We start from the raw sequence: 19,432 nt of genomic DNA on the forward strand, positions 1-19,432 counted from the left end.
AAAAACCTTGGTAATGAATGTGTCAAAATCTTGTCCTTCTGGATTGGACGTCAATATTTCGTAATGTTGCAGTGAATAGTTTTGTACCCCGTTAATGTATTACTAGAGATTTAGGAAGGTCGTTAGCCATCAATTAGTTATGTTCTCAATGACACATCATAAAAAAAAAATGTTTCTTTACCACAGTCTACAAAGCTACTAACAAATTTGAGAATTACATTTGTATTAAACATACACTTAAAAACTGTTTTCGAAATATTAATTTTCTTTTGCTTATTAAAAATCATCCAGTAACCATATAATCCCCAAAGGACTGGTTATATTTCAGAACCAAAGAATATTCATTTTTATCATATTTCATATTTTTTAACAAAAAATGTTTTAATAATGACAGAAGCGACAATGACGCTTTTAATTTGCACATCTAATAATCTCTATCTGCTGTCTAAGAATAATCAACAAAGTATTCAACGATCATATTTTGTGGGCTTTCATTACGATAAATCACAGCTAAAATCTCTAGAAAAAAAGCTTTTCTATATCAGTTAATCTAGTTCTTAAACTTATCATTAAGTTTTGACACTTGTAGTTATGCTTGAGCAGTGAATGCATATAATCATCTCTTGGCAGAATTTTCTGTTTGAAGAAAACAAAACTTCTGAAACTTTCATTAATTGCATAATAATATATGCTCTGGAGCATCCGCTACCAATTTTTACGTGAAAATGGCCGTAGATTCAAACTTTATTGCAGAAGTTTGTCATTGTATTTCCTTCTATCAATATGTTGACTTTCTCTGGAACATTTGTCTGCGATATCACTATTGTAGAAGCAGCCGAAAACGACCAAGGTACAATTAATACTCTGGATCATAACATAATATAACTTACTCGAGAAGTTTATGGAACTTACAGTTAATATTGCAGTCACAAGTAAATACTTACGTTACTTTCTTTCAACGTGGTAAAAACTTCAAGACGTTCATATCTTATTTCACCTTCGTCAGGACATAAAGATGTTCCAGCATTCAAAAAACAGTTACTCCAAACGGCTACACACATTTCTAATATATTTTTGGGATTTGGATGAAGAGTTAATACAAGACTAAATTGTTTTGGCACTAAAATACAGGCATCCATATTGCCCGTTTTTAGGGAATCACAAGGAAGAAACTCTGATATTGGCAATACGTAACAAGAATTGGCAAATCACATAAGTACACAGAGAGTTATTGGAAGTTTGTTAAACCATACAGTCCTGATAAGATTAGTTTTCAATTGAAATCTTAGACAACTTTTGTCATTTTGGTTTTAAGAGATTTGCGGTCATTGTAAAGAAATGGGCCGTGTCCATGATCCGAGAAAGGCTATTGGTGGACTGAACTCCTAGCCACTGCCCCCTATGTAGCCAGCATCTTCATCTCGTATTCCATTGGTCAATCATACATGTTATATGTGTCGTAATTGTTGCGGACAAATTTCTTATATAATTCTTATACATTTTTAAACGATCACCAAATTGACCAATGTAAAAACAATATGAACATGTAAATAATAATGTTTGTACCTCTATTCGAAGTTTAAAAATTGTGTTTTTGACAATGTTAAGTTATTTGGTCAAATTGTTGCCTATGCAAACAGTTTAAATGTAGAAATTGTAAATTTGTGATAGATAAAATAAAATTGTAGCTGTAAATATATACACCTAAACGAGTTGAAATTCGATCGTCAAATACCACCTATTCAAGGTATGGTAAAGCACAGAGTAGAATAATTTAAACGGTTGTCATTTATGTTTTATGAAGGCTAAAGTCAAACTTTATTGAAATCATACGTGGGTAAGACGCTGGCTCGCTAGCTTGGAGGTCGGGTGTTCGATCCCTGCATTGGCCGAGAAAGTTCATTCGGGTTTCCCGGCGTGGTTCCCCCTTGTCAGTGATGCAGGATGGAGGGCCTGACAAGGACAGCTGTCTAGTCATTCGGATGATACGAAAAACCGAGGTCCCGTGTACACATTGGCGTGCACGTAAAAGATCCCTTGACAGTTGGAATTCGATATAAGAGTAGGCCGTAGTGCCGCTGTCCAGGCAAAATTTCCCCTCATAGCACACTGTATGGGGTATGCCCGTCTTCATTAGCCCAGTTCGGAGCAGAACAGTAGGACGTTAAACCACATTTCATTTCATTTCATTTATTGAAATCAAATTTAAGTAGCAACATTATACTAGGGGACTCGGTTATTACATGGAAATTTGATGTTAAATACTGATGCTTATTCGTACCCCGGGTCCTAATTTTTTGCATGATGAACGGAAATTAAATCCCTAATTGTTGGTTATGGGATGTATCAATAATTTTCGTTATCTTTCAAGTATCAGATCCGATTTACATACATAATAATATCCATTAATTACTGGCATAAAGAATTTGCCCTGTACGTCGTTCATAACACCATACTGTATATGGCGATACAACTTAATGATATAACAACAAATATGGCCAAAGGAAACACGATATCAAGCAAAATCCGTTTAAACCCTGAACAATACGTAAAGTGGTGCTAATCATTCGTTAAGTCTATGTCAATAAAAAGCATTTAATACCACTTGTAGAAAGATACTTATATGCTCATAGATAAATACTTACTTATTCAATTATTTAAATTGATAATTAGAAAACATTTGTATATTTCCAGAAGTGAAGTGAAATGAACTATTGTAAACCACATCCGAAATTGTGTCGAAAATGGCAGATAATTATATTATTTATTATTAGTCCCGTCATGATATAAATCCTCCAAGTTTAATTTGGAATGTTGTTATATTTAATATCATAGAAATTAATTAACATAACGAAAATTGTTACTGATTATGAACGGATTACGCATACCCTACCCTGTGCATGTATCAGTATTATTGTCAGTCTAGCAAAAGTTCTGCATCTTAAATCCAATAAAATTCCGAAATATCTTTTTGGATTTCATTTTAATGAAAGTTCATAGATCCAAAATCCACTATAACGATATTATGGTTACTAAAGACTAAAATAAAATCTTACTATTTCCAAGTTTTGGCACATATCTTCGACCGAGAATGTTTGTCGTTAATTAATAATCTACTGTTTAATTAAAACAAGAAATTACTATAGAATACCAAATATGTTCAGTGCCGTCCCTAGCATAAACGTTTATGGATTGTTTACGGGGTTTTATTTAACAATTTATCACTCCACTAAATGTCGCACTTCTATGTTTAAAATGTTTATTTGTTGATGGTGGTGAATTTCATGCTATATTAGTGCCATCTGAATGGCTGCATTTTGACAATAGATGATTCGGTTACAGATGATCAAAGGATTTGCTTTAACCTGTGGGCAACCGACACCGCAATAATACCACGGGATGTGATATTATCTTGATCCGATTTTCTTGTAACGCAGAGCTTATTGTATAATATAAATATATATAGAAGCTTCGTTTGAATTAAACAGAGAGAGATAAATGTTGTAATTTCCATGCGTCTATCAAGATTTTCGTCCTGTAATTCTGTTGTTAAGAATGGATTGTAGATCAAAGGTAAACGAAACAATACCCGCCCCTCAAGAAATGTAAGTATATAATTTCCTGTTTAACACCTTACTGCACATCTACATTATCATTTTAAAACATCTTGAAACAGACTTTAAAATTACAGAGAAAATAATTAAAAGTGTAAAATCCCTCAATGGTTCAATCGCAAAGTCCAATTTATTATCAAAATCAATTGATGTTTCAAATTTGTCTAAATTATTTTGATCTGTATCTATTATACAATCTTAGGACTAGTTTCAAAGAGTGTTGAGAGTTTACTTCATTTTTCTTAACAAACACAAATTCGTTTATATATTCCGAGAATAGAACGGGTTCTAAGATCGATCCTTGGGATGCTATCGCTTTTTAATTAAAGGATTTGGTAACACAGTAGGATACGTAGTCTTTGATTAAATTATTTACATAATATCTAAACCTAGACCACAGAAGCATAAATAAAGATTTTGCAGATTTTGTGTTCTCAGTAGGAGGGTCGACTCAATCTGTATAGGACATGCACTGGGTAATTAATCTTATATCAACATATTTCTCCACTTACCAAATGACTATAATAATGACTATGAGTATTATATTACGCTATCTGTAGCTCTCTCTAATCGCTTTATCATCAATTTATAGTTTTATCAATCGAATGCGGTATAGGGCAAGGTGTACTATTACGTCTGTGAAATCAGAACTGTATTTCATAAATCTTATTGTTGTGGTGTGTGTGAGGGGGGGGGGGCGAATGGTTAGCACGCGCGCGCTGTATCATACGGTCTGTCATTGAGTCAACTAGCAGGGTTTCGATTCCCGGTTGTACGTGATAAGGAGTAGGGTCGCCTGTCCAACCTCGTGGGTTTTCTCCGGGTCCCCCGGTTTCCTCCCACTGCTAAAGACCCCTACGCGCAAGCGAATTATTGAAATAACATTGGACGTTAAATCCATTTCTCTCTCTCTCTTTCTCTCATTGTTGTGTTATTAAATATTTCATGTAAGTTTCAGTGAATGAAGTAATGTATTATATCAGTTTATGGTGAGCATTTTCACACATAAATTCATGTATATGCATTACCGAAAGTTTTAAAGATTATTATTCAAAACGAAGTCAAATAAGAGTGTCGGAGTTTTAAAAGGTTTAGTAACATGACCAACGTTCGGAAGGGCGTTTCCCAGTGATTGCGTCATATGACGTATTACCGGGCAATAGAAAGGACAGGATGGTGTAAAATGATATAGTGAAAGTACCCATATAATATTTCTCCTCCGACAAATAGTCCGTAATGCTAGAAACGTAAAAACATTACTCAATGACAAAATAAAGTAAACTCAACCGTAAGGCTCGGCACTCTTGGGAACGGTACTCACTAAATACTTGTAAGATATCTAGAGGATAATTCCCCTATCTTAATGCTATCTCTAAACATTTATCTTAAGCATCGGTAGTAAAGAAAATGTATACGTTATTGATGAAGATTGTCTTTGTACATGTTATCTAACACCACAAGTTGGAGAAATCAGTGTGCAGATGGAACGAGAACAAAGACAGTGCTCGATAAACAAATCCACGGGGACTCTGCCGTAAATTTAACACTCTCGTTAACACCAAAAGCTCATTAGAAAACCTTGCATAATCAAATCAGGCACACGCGCGCCGCCTTGAACCGCCGAAAATAAAGATGGTCATACATCGAACCAGTGATATCGCCGAAGACGTGAAAATGGACATAACTTTTGGTTTATTGCATAAAACCCTTATCAAAGTTGCGTATCGAAATTTGATATTTTTTCGTTTCAAATAATGACCAATGTCGAGCTTACAGGGTTTTTGTTTTTAACTATATATAACAGTAATCTTTAAGAGGCATATATATAACAGTTTAGAATAATTCAAGAATTTACTGAAAATTAAATGAAATATATAGATCATAACTGATACACAAAATAATAATAAAGTGGGTTATTTTCTAAACTGTGTGTTGGCCGAACAGAAATTGGGACCGTGTCGCTTTCAATAAACCTGTATATTGATAACATGTACTAACGTGGAATTATTTTCTAATTAATAAAAGTTGATGAAGTAGAATATTTAAATTATTATCATAGACTAACAAAGTACAGATCGTATTAATAAAAGTTGTGGAACTGGAAAATTTGAAAATATTATAGTCTAAAATTAAAAAGTCATTTCTAAGAACTAATTTGAATTAATTATACGTACATACTTCAAAAATAATATAAGATAATACTTTTGTTTTATTTTCTAACAAATTATCATTTGGCATTTCCTTGTTCACACCGGACTCAGATGGTCTGAGATGGGAGGGTTTATGAAACACGATTGTCTTGTGTAATTAGTACTAAGACACTTCGTAAAATGGTTGCGTGATACTACTGTCCATTCTGTATTACATAACGTAACAAGTAAGGTTCAATGACTTTTATTTTAGGAAGAAAACTAATATCTCACAGCAACTAATTTTCGCAGCTATTTATGGACACCCAAGTTATTATCTTCATATTTTTTTAACATATCGGGAAAATATATTAAAATATATTAAAATATATTAAAATTACCAAAAATAATAACAATTTTCCATTCCACCATGACATAATTTTGCTGGGGAGATGGGTTTCCGTCGCCTTCTCTTAATATAATTCCAAATGTAAAGGGGTTATATACGTGCATCCGACCTGTATATACACGTGTGGAGTTCTGTTTTTCGTCCCGTATGTTCTACCATGACTAGTGGAAACCAGGTTACGTTGTCGGCCTGCGCTGGGATTCGAACCCAGAACATTCTAATCGAGATATCCCGGCCCTTACCACTCAACTACCAGAAGAATAATAGAAGGTCTATTACCTACTACGTTGGCATGAAAACGCATGTCAGTTTCGCATGGATTTGTTCACTGGTAGCATGTCATAAATCTATTGCTGTGAGGGCTAAATTTTCCCCAAAGCACACTGCGTGACGTATGCCCGGTCCCCATGACTCGTGCACGTAAAAAAAAACCTTGAAAGTTGGATTTTAATCGCTGTCTGGACAAAATTTCCTTTATAGCACACTCCATGGCATACGCCCGTTTCATTTCCCCCAGTTTAAGAAGAAAAGTCCAGTTCCATTTTCTATATTTCTTAATATTGATAAATGCAAAGCAAAACAAAAACCCTGCTGTTCCAATAGCCAAAGTACAAAGGTTGTCATTTTATTAAATACTTGGCGTAATGTTAAAATGCAACTTATGTGATCTTAGTTAAAGATTTTGTATCATCTGATACAATTAGAATAGCTGGTATTATTCTCCAATTGACCCCCCGCTTACTCCACCCCTGTCCACCGTCTCACTATAACTACCACCTATAGAGTCAGACTGGCTGAATTATACCTGGTTTGAAGAAAGAGAAAGGGATGACTGTACGCGAATTTCTCCATCACACCTGTCTCTTAATGATAGTCACTGAAAGAACATCATGTCAAGCACCACATTAAATCGTTTTAAAGAAAAAAAAGACACCTTATCTTCCGTTTTGACAGATTATGGTGGCCTAATATGTCAATTAGTTGATGGCTTTAGGCTATATATTATCATTTAGACATCTAAAAGAATGTTTTTATAGCTAGCTAGCTGTCATGACATTTCAGAAACATTTGTTCATGTACTTTTAATTATTATGATTTCGCAAGGGGATTTTCTTAACCATTTTTCATATTGCAGTGCTCAGAATTGGCTTAACTGATTACATCAATATGGCAAATTACTGACTTTAGTAAGCATTGAATATGGACAAATATATATATATCTGCCTATTGGGATTTCACAAGGTTCGATATTGCACCAACCACTGTTTCTATACTGATTTAATATTATTAACGAAATCCTAAATATTCTTCTGAACGCGAACACTAAATCCCACGAAAGTTTTTAGGTGTACATCGTTTTTGAATTAGTTGGTTGCCGAAATTTCGAAATTCAAAATAGGGTCTAACATAATTCAACGTTTACAGACCTGAAAAAGGTTGCAAACAGTCGATTTGACGAGAGTATTTCGGCATTCGTACATTTCTGAGTTCGCAACAATGTAAAACACCCCGTGGCTTTGGGTTTTTTTTCTATTTCAATTTTTAAATATTACAAGCATTGGTGTAGTTTTATAGTCGACTTGAGCCATTTCCTTCTCCTCCTATTTGAATAATTGTTACGTCAGAGAACTTGACAGAAACGTGTAGACGTTGAACCCGGTGTTTAAGCATATTGCCTGTGGGTGTATGGACACGGCTGTCACAACCTTTACCCCGATCAACAAAAAAATCGTTGATCTTCTATTATGTTTGCCCAGTGTCCATTAGAAGTGGACACACGCCAGGCATCACGCCATTGTCATTTTAATGTCTAAGAAGTCAATAGAGTCATTGGTGTGAGTTGTAATTTGTTAGAATCATGTAACACAAATTCCACGTTTTCAAACAAACTCTAGTCATTGGCAGATGGTTGTCAAGGTAATATTACGTCACGGAGTGACAAATCTTGACTTCTTGAATAAGAGTTCAAGTACCCAAAGGTCTCCTTATGTTAACGAAAATTGCAGGAAAACGGAAACAAAATTCGTAACTTTTACCATCCCCTATACTGATTTTTGTCATAATTATGTTTTTTAAACACATAGCGATAGGCGACTCAAATTAAATATAATCGCTTAACTTATGTGTTTGCTAGAGCGACAAAGCAGTGTGTCAAAATCGTCCTTAATTAACTTTAAACCAGACATAATTTGGCTGGCACCCAGCTTTAAACCATGCCACATGGCTTTTGACAAATGACTTTTATTATAGATATGTTTTATATTTACATACACGAGTTTCTTGGAACAATCGACTAATAAAATAAAGAGGTATAATTACAATTTGAGTTTCTGGAATGAAACTAATATTTGATATGATAAACTCAGGTAGGGGTAAAACTAACTTAACTAAGACGGAGTGAAAGTATACCACTTTTATAAATGAATAATTCTAAATTTCAAACACAAAAAATTAATCCCACAGAATTGAAAGTGAATGTTGAAAATCACGATTTTATGGTGCAGGCATTGGGTATAAAATGTGGCTTTTAAAAAACTTAGGAAGCCTCGACGATATACCATGGTTGACAGCAGAACGCTATAACGTTAATTCAAGAACGAACGGGTGCAAGAGCCACTAGCAGCAACGAGTGTGGAGAAGGGTCTAACAAGCATCCGTGTGTTGTTATTCATTTTCTGGTGAATAGTTAATTACAAATATATATATTATATTTTATTGGCAAAATCTTACGCAAAAGTCCTATGAACATTCGTAGTACACTCCACCTCACCTCGAATGAATGGGCTGTAAAAAGAGGTAGGATTAATTTGAAATTGCTCGTAAAAGAACCCATGATAGTTAATATATAATGACAGCAACTTTTATAGCAAGAACCACAAGCTCTTTATCTAAATCTTACATAATAAATCTTTAATATAAACGTGATTAGAAGCATTGCATTCCCTTATTTAACTTTTTAAAATAATTGTTTGTTTCCCCTGTAAATATATATATTTTTGGTGACCCAACGACGATAGTGGACCGGGCTGACCTACCAGGATACATCAAAATGTTCCTCATTTTTTTGACGAGTTGTAGTTCACGTCGACCATTAAACGAAAACTAAGATCGGGTCACTAGTTCATTGTGTCAATTAATTACTATATTGGCCTGAAACATACAAGTAGCTCATCCACAATCAGAGAACAGTCTAGCTCTATATGTCACGTTATGATAAAATAAAATCCGGATTATTATAACAATTCTCATTATCTATCATCATTCATACTCACTCATTATTTGACAAATTTTAGATAAAGGCAAAAGTTAAAGTGTCCAAACAGACTGATTTATTTTATAAAATATATATATATAAAAGAGCGGATGGCTTATTAGTGTAGACATCAACTGGTAACGGCGAGCTGAGCTGATCTCCTGAGCATAAAAGTATCCAACGTATTGACGGAAGGAAAATTCCGATAGACGGGACAGTTCTTTGTTGAAGGTGTTAAAGCAAATAGGTAAAGTTTCGTTCTACAATGAATCGGCGATCTTTATCGAATATGAAGAAAACATTTAAATTCTTTACAAACGTAGTGTTATGTAGTTGCATACCCTAATAAGACCACTTAGATCAAAATAAGATTTCTATCGCGAAACGATGTTATGTCTCACTTATTTTCGTCCTTTACCCAACAGTCGGACACCACATGGCACTATTTCGACGGTATTTGATAATACCGATTTAAATTACGCGATGAAGTTTTACAAGAAGTTTAACTGAAATGGTAATATTAGGCTCTAGTATATCAGTCACACCTTCATTCACACCGGGGGGAGGGGTGGTGGATGGCCGAGTGCTTAGCGCGTGCGCGTTGTATCATACGGTCTGTCAACTGGCGTGGTTTCGATTCCCCGATTGTACGTGACAGGGAGTAGGGTCGCCTGTCCAACCTCGTGGGTTTTCCGGTTTCCTCCCACTTCTAAAGACCTCTCCGCGCAAGCGAATTATTGAAATAAATTTGAACCATGTTAGTCCCGAAATGACCTATCTCTCTGTCTATCTCTCTCTCTCTCTCTCTCTCTCTCTCGACTCGGATAACAAAAAAAAATTCATTTAAAAACTGAATATATTAAATGTAAAAAACTTTTTTTTTAAAATATGTCTTGTGTAACTATTTTATGAAATGTTTATGCATTATTAATAGATGTTTGAATTTATTTTTTCAGAGGGTATAGCAAACAAGATGAACGCTTACCATTTGTTGTTTATGCTGATCATTGTATCTGCAATATCATCAACTTGGTCTCAGTATTACTTTGGCAACAATGGTCAGTATTTATATATATTTATAGATATTATAATTATTATTATAAAATGAGTTTGAAGACAAGACTAGAATCTTGGGATTTTTCGAACCCGGTAATCCCATTTGTCATGGGTAGCGCATCCGTTGAAGCTGACAGGTCAAGTGCTGCCTATTTGTTTCTATATGGGACGAAAAATGAAAGTTCACCCGCGTACACATTGACCTTTACGTGTAAAGGAACCCTAGGCAGTTGGACTTCAATGAAGAGTAAGCGGAAATGCAGCTGTACACCACAATTCCCATTTCAAGCATTGCATGAATATGAATCGCATTTTACTCTCAAAATGACCGAAATACTGTGTTGACGAGACGTTAAACCACATTCCAAAGTGAAGTAAATGTACAATGTACATTCTGAAAATATTGCCCATTTTCCAATCTTCACGGTAAGCATTTGATCTTAAATACCACACTAATGTCCACTGCGCTTTGGCAAGACGGCGGGCTTTTTTAAACAAGCAAAAAATGAATCATGGTGGTTACCTGTATGGGTTTTCTTTTATTCAGAACTTATTAATAAATATATTTACTGTGTTACAGGTGGGTTTAATACATATGTAGAAGATTACGCAGATAATTATGAATACGGTTTCCAGAATTACGGTTTCCGGAACCAATATAATAGATATTTGAATAGGTTCCCTTATATGGGCTTATTCAGATCTTTTCGACCAATGTTAACCAATAATTATAGAGGAGAATTTGGCGGATACGAAGGCGGAAGATATGATTATTAGATTACCATGAAATACAAAAAGTGTATTATTGTTTCATTCATATTTACCTATTATTTCATTAAATTTTACTATTGTTTTAATTGGTTTTAATTTGTTGAGATTTGAACTTTAGCAGGCCAACTGACGATATAACCTGTAAAACCAGGTGAAATTTTTGCCCGGACACCGGCGATAGGGCCTACTCTTATATCAAATTCCAACTGCCAAAGGAACTTCTCATCTACCGCTGGGAGCGAACCCGGGACCACCTGGTTAGCCACCACTGCTCCCAAAATGATACTACATGATATCAAACAATAAATGTATATCACATGAGTTCAATGACGGTAAAAATACAGACGCCTAGAATCAAACTTTGTATATCAAATGTGTGTACAATAATTAGATTATTGATCGACTGCCTCTTGGATCTATCGATCTAATATTTTCACGTTAGACCGTTAGACGACATAGAATCGCGTTTTCGGGGCAGGGAGTCATTTCGTTTCATAGTCCTTGGTGGCATTGTTCAGGGGCGGATCCAGGATTTTCATAACGTAGTTGGGGAGGTGGGAGGGGGGGGGAGACATTATTTAAGTGTTGTAGCTCAGTAGAATTCGAACTGTAAAGTGTTTTTTACGTACACGGTTAGATTTTCCTTGCCAATCCCTAATGATTGTTGTACTTTCGTATTTAATGCTGGTGACTTCTACAGGTTATCGGCTATTAAATAACTTTGTCCCCGGAAATCCAAGTTCAAACTATCAATCGATTAAGCTATGTAGGGACAGAAGCCTCTTATCCTTTCTTACAGTTTACATGGTGAATAATTTCTGCATACCTTCCCATTGCTCAAGGGGTGTGCGGGTTCCCATATGACAAGGATTGCTGCAGCATTTTTACCCGAATACATCGATAAATATTGACAGAAAATACTCTGATTAATGCCAGAAATGTTAATTCCCGGGACACATCTGGGTGAAGTTTGGGGCTCTGTAGCCCAGTATTGACGTGGCATTCCCACCGCCTGATATTAATGTTTTATGTGTGACGCATATCATGGATTCCACCGTGACGGAATTACATGTACCCCTTATTGTGCAGTCTTAAATGTACAGTGGCGAAATAATACAGTAATAGTATATTCCAATGGGGGGGGGGGGGGTATAAGATGGGGGATATCTGAGGAATGATTAAAAATCCAGTTGGATTTTATGAAATAAGGTCTACAACATGTGACGGAATTACCCAATTTGGCATTACCCCCCAAAAAAATTATACATGTTTCATTAAATCTGCGAATCACAGATTTTTAATAGAAAAAACAATTTTTAATAAACAAATCATCCCAAAGATTTGAACTTCGTTGCGCAAAACATGCGTGACGGAATTACCTTTCACATTGTGAAGGAATTACAGTACAGAAATTCCGTCACGCTGAATATAACTGATCACCAGGGCCCTGTTTCTCGAAATCTTAACTAAAGATAAAATTCAAATTTTAGTAGATACTTCAATTTTGATTGGCTAAGCACTAAAATCAATCTAATATTATCCAATCCAATTACTAAAATTTGGATTTTATTTTAGTTAAAATTTCGTGAAACAGGCCCCACCGAGATAAAAATCAACGCAAATTAACAGTTTAACAAACGTTTATTTTCGATAAATAGATTTTAACAATTACGCTTCATTTTGATAAAGTCGAGTGAAAAGTTTATTTTTAGTTGTGATAAAAGTTAATCTAAAATCAAAATAGTTCGATACCGATATCGGAAAACCGATTTATAAGCAGCCACTGCAACTAAATTGGTTCCCATCGCCAAGTATTTCATGACCCACAATTTACAGACTTGAACCATGATCCCGTCCTCTGCTTATCTTGGGCACGTACCCCTTCTTATCACCATGACCCCATCCACATTTATTACAGCTTCAAACTCGACTATCTTTATTTGCCTTATTTGGGGGGTTCATATATTTCGTGTCTGTAACACCGCGTGTTTCACCGATGTACTTGGCATTTTACTTTCCTAGATTCCGGATCACAAGTGTAAAACGTCAATTCAACTGATCCATATTAGTCCTGGATCTGACCTTGGTTCTGTAGGAAAGTTTGAGTAGGGAGAATTTCTTTGAAGAAATGTTTAGTAGGTAGTTTAGTCATTATTTTGGACTTGGGTGGACACTCACCATGTGGTAGGTTATTCCCTATGACGTCATCAAAGATGGCCACCGACGTTATTTCAATTTTACCCTACCTGCTATAGTTTTCTTTCAATATCTATGAAATAAAAGTCAGAATGAAGCTGGCTGTGTGATTTAAAGTGGAAAACATATTTATTAAACTTTTATTAATTTTTCACGAAAACTCAATACCCAATGTATAAGCGACAACACGAAAAAAAGCTCTAAAATGTAAAACAAATACCACTTCAAAATTAATTACAATGGTATAACAATAAAAAATTCGTTGACAGCATTCAAAAGGGATTTTTACAAGTTCCATCAGAGTCTTTGACAATCATACAATTACAAAATGAACAGCAGGATAACCCATTGGCTCTGCAAATACAGAAAGACTTTGCATATAATGCCTACACAGACACAAGCACCAATAAAGTCACTGAGATACTTTTGAACATTGAATTGCGGAGCCAGACCATTTTTTTACGCCAACATGTTCATGTGGACGTATATTGTCGTCGCCCCTGTTCGTCCGGACGACGGTCCGTCGGTCCGTCCGTGCACAATTGTTTGTGGACACCCTACAGGTCACAATTTTTATCTGATTTAAACGAAACTTGAAATATAGGTTTATATCCCTAAGATCTCGGTTCCTTTCGATATTGGCATGCATCGGACTTTAATTTGCTGAATTACGCGTTTTTAGCTTGTAGACCCTATAGAGGTCATAATTTTTTATCCGATTTAAAAAAAAACATTTGAATATATCACCGTTACACCCTAAGGGTAGTTGAGTTCGAATTTCGTAAAAATCGGACCAAAACTGACCGAATGGCCACCCCTCGTACTCAAATAGTGTAAAAAATATGGTATATCAAGGTTGTGGACTCTCTAGAGGTCACAATTTTCTTCTGATTTTGATGAAACTTGAAATGTAAGTTTATAACCCCAAAGATCTCGGTTCCTTTCGATATTCGCGCATATCGGGCGGTAACTTCCTGAATTATGGCTCCTGATTGTACGAAAAATCGCGTTGTTTTTAGCATTTTGTCCCTATAGAGGTCATAATTTTATCCGATTTAAAAAAAAAAACGTTTGAATATATCACCTTTACACCCTAAGAGTGGTTGAGTTCGAATTTCGTAAAAATCGGACCAAAACTGGCCGACAAAATGGCCGCCCCTCGTACTCAAATAACGTAAAAAATATGGTATATCAATGCACAATTTTCTTCTGATTTTGATGAAATTTGAAATGTACGTTTATAACCCAAAGATCTCGGTTCCTGTTGATATTCGCGCATATCAGATCGTAACTTCCTGAATTATGGCCCCTGATTGTAGTAAAAATCGCGTTTTAGCTAAAGGTCCCTCTAGAGGTCACAATTATTATCCGATTTAAAAAAAAATGTTCAATTAAATCACCGTTACACCGTAATTTTGGCTGAGTTAGAATTTCGTGAAAATCGGACTAAAACTGGAGGACAAAATGGCCGCCTCTCCTACGCAAATAGTGTATAACATCTGGTATATCAAAGTTGTGAACCCTCTAGTGGTCAAAATTTTGATCGGATTTCGATTAAACTTGAAATGCATGTTTATAACCCAAAGATATTGGTTCCTGTGGATCATAACTTTCTGAATTATGGTCCCTGATTGTACGAAAAATCGCGTTTTTAACTTGTGATTATTATCCAATTTAAAAAAAACCTTCGAATATATCACCGTTACACAGTATTTTTGATTGAGTTCGGATTTTAAAAACCGTTTAAATATATCACTATTCCACCATAATGAAGGTTGAATTCGAATTTCGGGAAAAATCGAAATGAAACTGCCCGACAAAATGGCCGCTCTCTGTGCGCAAATTGTGTAAAGTATGCAATACGAACGTTGTGGACTATCTAGAGGTCACAATTTTTATCCGATTTTGATATCCCAATTTAGGGCCTATATCCCAAAGAGCTCAGTCCCTTTTGATATTTGCGCATTTCAAACCATAACTTTCTGGATTATTGCCTCTATTTGTACAAAAAAACCCGTTTGTTTTTAACTTGTTCTCTATCCATATCTTGCAAAATGTGGGCGTATCCTGCCTGACAGCCGCTGGTTGGATATTTCAAAGCCAAATTGACATGGTTCTAAATGAATGATTACATAATCAAGACAATGATGTACATGTAGGTAGATAGTATAAAAATATGATCTTTACAACCGAGCGGTATCTCTCACCCGTATTGCAGCACCCGGATTCGAAATGAAGTTAGCAAACATATTCCTAGGACCAATAAAAACCTATCTACATGTGTTATATTTATCACGACAGTAATTGTTACCTTGATATTAGAAAATAACATTTTAAGACACATTAAATATACCTTCCACGGTACAAACTAGGCGATCTGATGATATATTTGGACTAAAAGCATAATCAAACTAAATTTTTCTTCAAATCCTTTTCAAAACATTGTATTCGCGAGGAAATACCCCACGTAATAAAAAATGTATTAAAAGAAGTCATGTTTGTCAGTTTGTGTCACGTGACTTATTACTCTGTTCGCGGCACCATCGCGTGCAACCTATGACGTCGCCTATGCGTAGGATGGGAGGGATAGACTTTACCCCAAAACGAATTTCAAAAGAAACCAATAAAGTTTGGTTCAATGATACATATATCAGACAACATCATACTCAAATTCGGCCATGGCGAAATGACGTAATTAACAAAATTCAATATGGTGATCTTCAACAAGGTTCGGTGTGTTTTAGTGGTGGGAGAATAACTCTTTTTTTTTTAAATTCTTCAAACAGGCGATAAGAGGCGAAATGTGCTGAAATAACGATTTAGACCAAAAGAAACCCCCCACAAAAAATGTATTTTCATGACAGCTATTTCGTAAGATGACTTTTAGCTATAAGGTTTTCGACGTCTCTGAATTTAAAGATAGTTTTTTTCCTATTGGATATGTCATTTATATGGTTTTCGGTGTGTTCAATTCCGATCTCAAAAATAAAATTTAAGAATCCATGATGACAGAAATGAAATCACAAACGTCGGAATTTTAATTAATCGTCATTAAATTTTTTACTTCCGTTAGATATGACATGTACAATTCTTATAGCCTATAGGTTAAGGGTTTTAAGGGTGCAGAGTTCAATTTCTATCCACAAAACTAATTATTAATAGCCCAGATGAAGTAAATTTAAAACTATGAAAATCGAATCGAATATGGCGATTTTTGTTCATTTGGATCTCCCTTGAAAAATAAAGATGTCAGAGTTACTGAGTTCAATACGGGTTTCAAATTATAATTTCCGATAAGATTGTCAGACATAGAATTTGTGCATAGGCTGAAAACATCACGACATATCATAGAAAGCATCATTTTCAGTCAGTTTTTCAAAAGAAATTTTGCGCCTGTGAGAAGAGATTCCCATCGGAACCCATGGAACTTGGGCCCCCGGTCCGTCCGTGGTATCATCTAGACCGATAGTAACCACAGGTAGACAAAAAACAGGCAGAAATGATGAACCTGTGGTTAATGTCGGTCCTAATGTTACCCCCTAGGGGTGGGGTTCCGGTGGTGTTCTCTTCGAATAGGCACAAAATTTCTTTTGAGAAATTGACTGTAAATTGTGCTTTATAGAGTATATCTTGGTCTTTCTAGCCTTTGCACATCTAACTTGCGACAACCTTAGCCATTCATCAAAAACGACATAAATTCATAATTAAAAGGGGACACCAAATTACGCAAGAACATTAACTAGTTTTGGGAGCCCTGAAAAAGGGAGGGGAAAGAAGGGAAATTAAAACGTGTTGCAAATTTCTGCAGTACTTGATTACTTTAATCATCAGTAGAAATACGCTATATGAAATAATAATTCGTATATTATTTTACAGCTACAATAACGAAAGAAAAGTATGTTTCCGTTCTATCCAAAAAGCAATTTATTGTCAGTTCATGCAGAAAGATATGGTGTTAAATGATGTATGCCTTAAATTATCTTATAAATTAACAATTGGTATATTGATCGAGTATTTTACAGCGACAAGAACGTTTCCGTTTAATAGAAAATTCCAATAAACAATTTATTGTTAGTTTGAGGGGAAAGTGCTACAGGTGGTAGATAATATCTAAATGTTGTTTAAATGCATATTTTCATAAACGTATTATGCAGATAGATGTTTATATGGAAGGTCCACTTGAATATAACAATCATAATATTTTGTGTGAAATAGGCGTCCTGAATACAATACAACACAGGCGGCTTATGAAATTTTGCAGTCTAGTAGTTTGTTCATCCCTTGATTCTGTGAAATAAAAAACATTTTGCCACCACAGCTGGTTTGAATACTGTTTGAATTCTGCGTGCCCAGTTTGCGATATTTTAACTACATCTTGTGGTAACTATGTATTTTGATATCACATCTTGCGGTAACTATCCTTGACATCATTAATTAGTATGCACAAATAGTTGTTTATATAAAAAGACAAAACTTCTTTTTTGAGTGTTATTAAAGTATTCTTATTGTTGTAGCACTGTGTTAATTTTCTTATATTATTGAACATTTTAAACGTTTTCGCTCAAAACTGTGGTATGTGTTTTCTTGAAAATTAATTTAAAAAATTACCAAAAATATATTCTTCAAATAAATTCAAATAAACAGCTTCATTCTGGCCTTTATTTCATAGAAAAACTAGAGCGGGTAGGATAAAATTGACAGCCTATAATGTCGGCGGCCATATTTGATGACGTCATTGTGGAATAACCTACCACGTGGTGAGTGTCCACCCAAGTTCAAAATACTTACTCCGGCACCCACTAAACATTTCTTCAAAAAAATTCTCCCTACTCAAACTTCCCCATATATCCATAGTCAGATGCTGGATTATGAGGTGTGTATAAATCGTCCGTGGAAATGTTTAAAGTCCAGTCCATAGGCAATCAAGTACATTCATTTCATCTTTGAGGAATATCAGCACCAGTCATTGTAAGGATATTTATCTGAATAATTACAGAAAAAAAATCTAGTAAATCTGTTGCCATATTTCCAGGATTCTTTTTGCTGTACATGTATTTTACGGAAGCGTATACGGGTCACGCAAAATTTTGTAGAAGACCTCGAGATCCTGCGATCCTGTGATACTTTCTCGAGATCTCAACTTAATGTTCTCGAAATCCCCTAATAATGTTCTCGAGAATCTCCCATCCTGTGTTAACGATCTCGAGAATTCGAGTTAACTTTCTCGGAATCTTGCCATCCTATGTAAATTTTCTCGAGATCTCGCGTGTTTTTATGCGTGTGCGTAGATTTAACGTATTCTCAGCGCCCCACAACCAGTCGTTTCGTAGTTTACCCCCCCCCCCCCACAACACCTTTCCCAAAACCTTAATTTAGTGTAAAGTATTGGTCCCTGTCGCTTCTAGCGCACCTTGTCGTTCTGGAGTTGTCCACCTTTTCCGAAAAAATTGTTAACCCATTAGAGACTAAAGTTTTTAACTGATTTTGTTTTTCAAATGTGGTGTGAAGCACTAGGACCTTTCGATTTTCAGTACTTCGCAAACTTCTGTTTGAGAGTTACCCTCTTTGTCCGTATTTTTTTCAAATGTGACGATGAGAGGAAGAACCCTATCGATATTAAGGGGAGACTTAATAACGTCGTACCGAGACCAAACACAACCGATGGATTGCGCCAGGCTTTTCTGAAAGTGTGGTTCCAGGTGCCAATGGCTAGGCCGCTAATATCACTGTGAGGAATGACACCAGTGTGGGTTAATGAGTTCGCAATATTAACTTTTTCTCTTCTGCAAATTAAATTAAAGCCGCGTGATGTGACGTCAAATCTAGACGGAATTTGAACTTACATATAGGTCAGTTATCTTATAAAGCTATACCTCGGTGAAACAGATTGGTGCCACTCTTCGTTGATCCACCTTTCCAATAGCGAATATTCACAGATGATCAATGAGGAATGGCACTGTGGTAGTTAAAGGGAAATAACTCGAGCGAAACTATTATGAGAGAG

General features: G+C 35.4%; 1 long non-coding RNA gene across 1 annotated transcript; it reads left to right on the plus strand.

The window, feature by feature from the left end:
- Window positions 1-9,517: 9,517 nt before the first annotated feature.
- On the plus strand, window positions 9,518-11,216 carry LOC126821129 (uncharacterized). Its single transcript, XR_007680258.1, has 3 exons — window positions 9,518-9,652; window positions 10,362-10,463; window positions 11,042-11,216. It is a non-coding gene; the product is annotated as an uncharacterized LOC126821129 (long non-coding RNA).
- Window positions 11,217-19,432: the final 8,216 nt, after the last annotated feature.

This window comes from Patella vulgata, chromosome 5 (genome assembly GCF_932274485.2).
Source record: "Patella vulgata chromosome 5, xgPatVulg1.2, whole genome shotgun sequence".
Taxonomy (NCBI): domain Eukaryota; kingdom Metazoa; phylum Mollusca; class Gastropoda; family Patellidae; genus Patella; species Patella vulgata.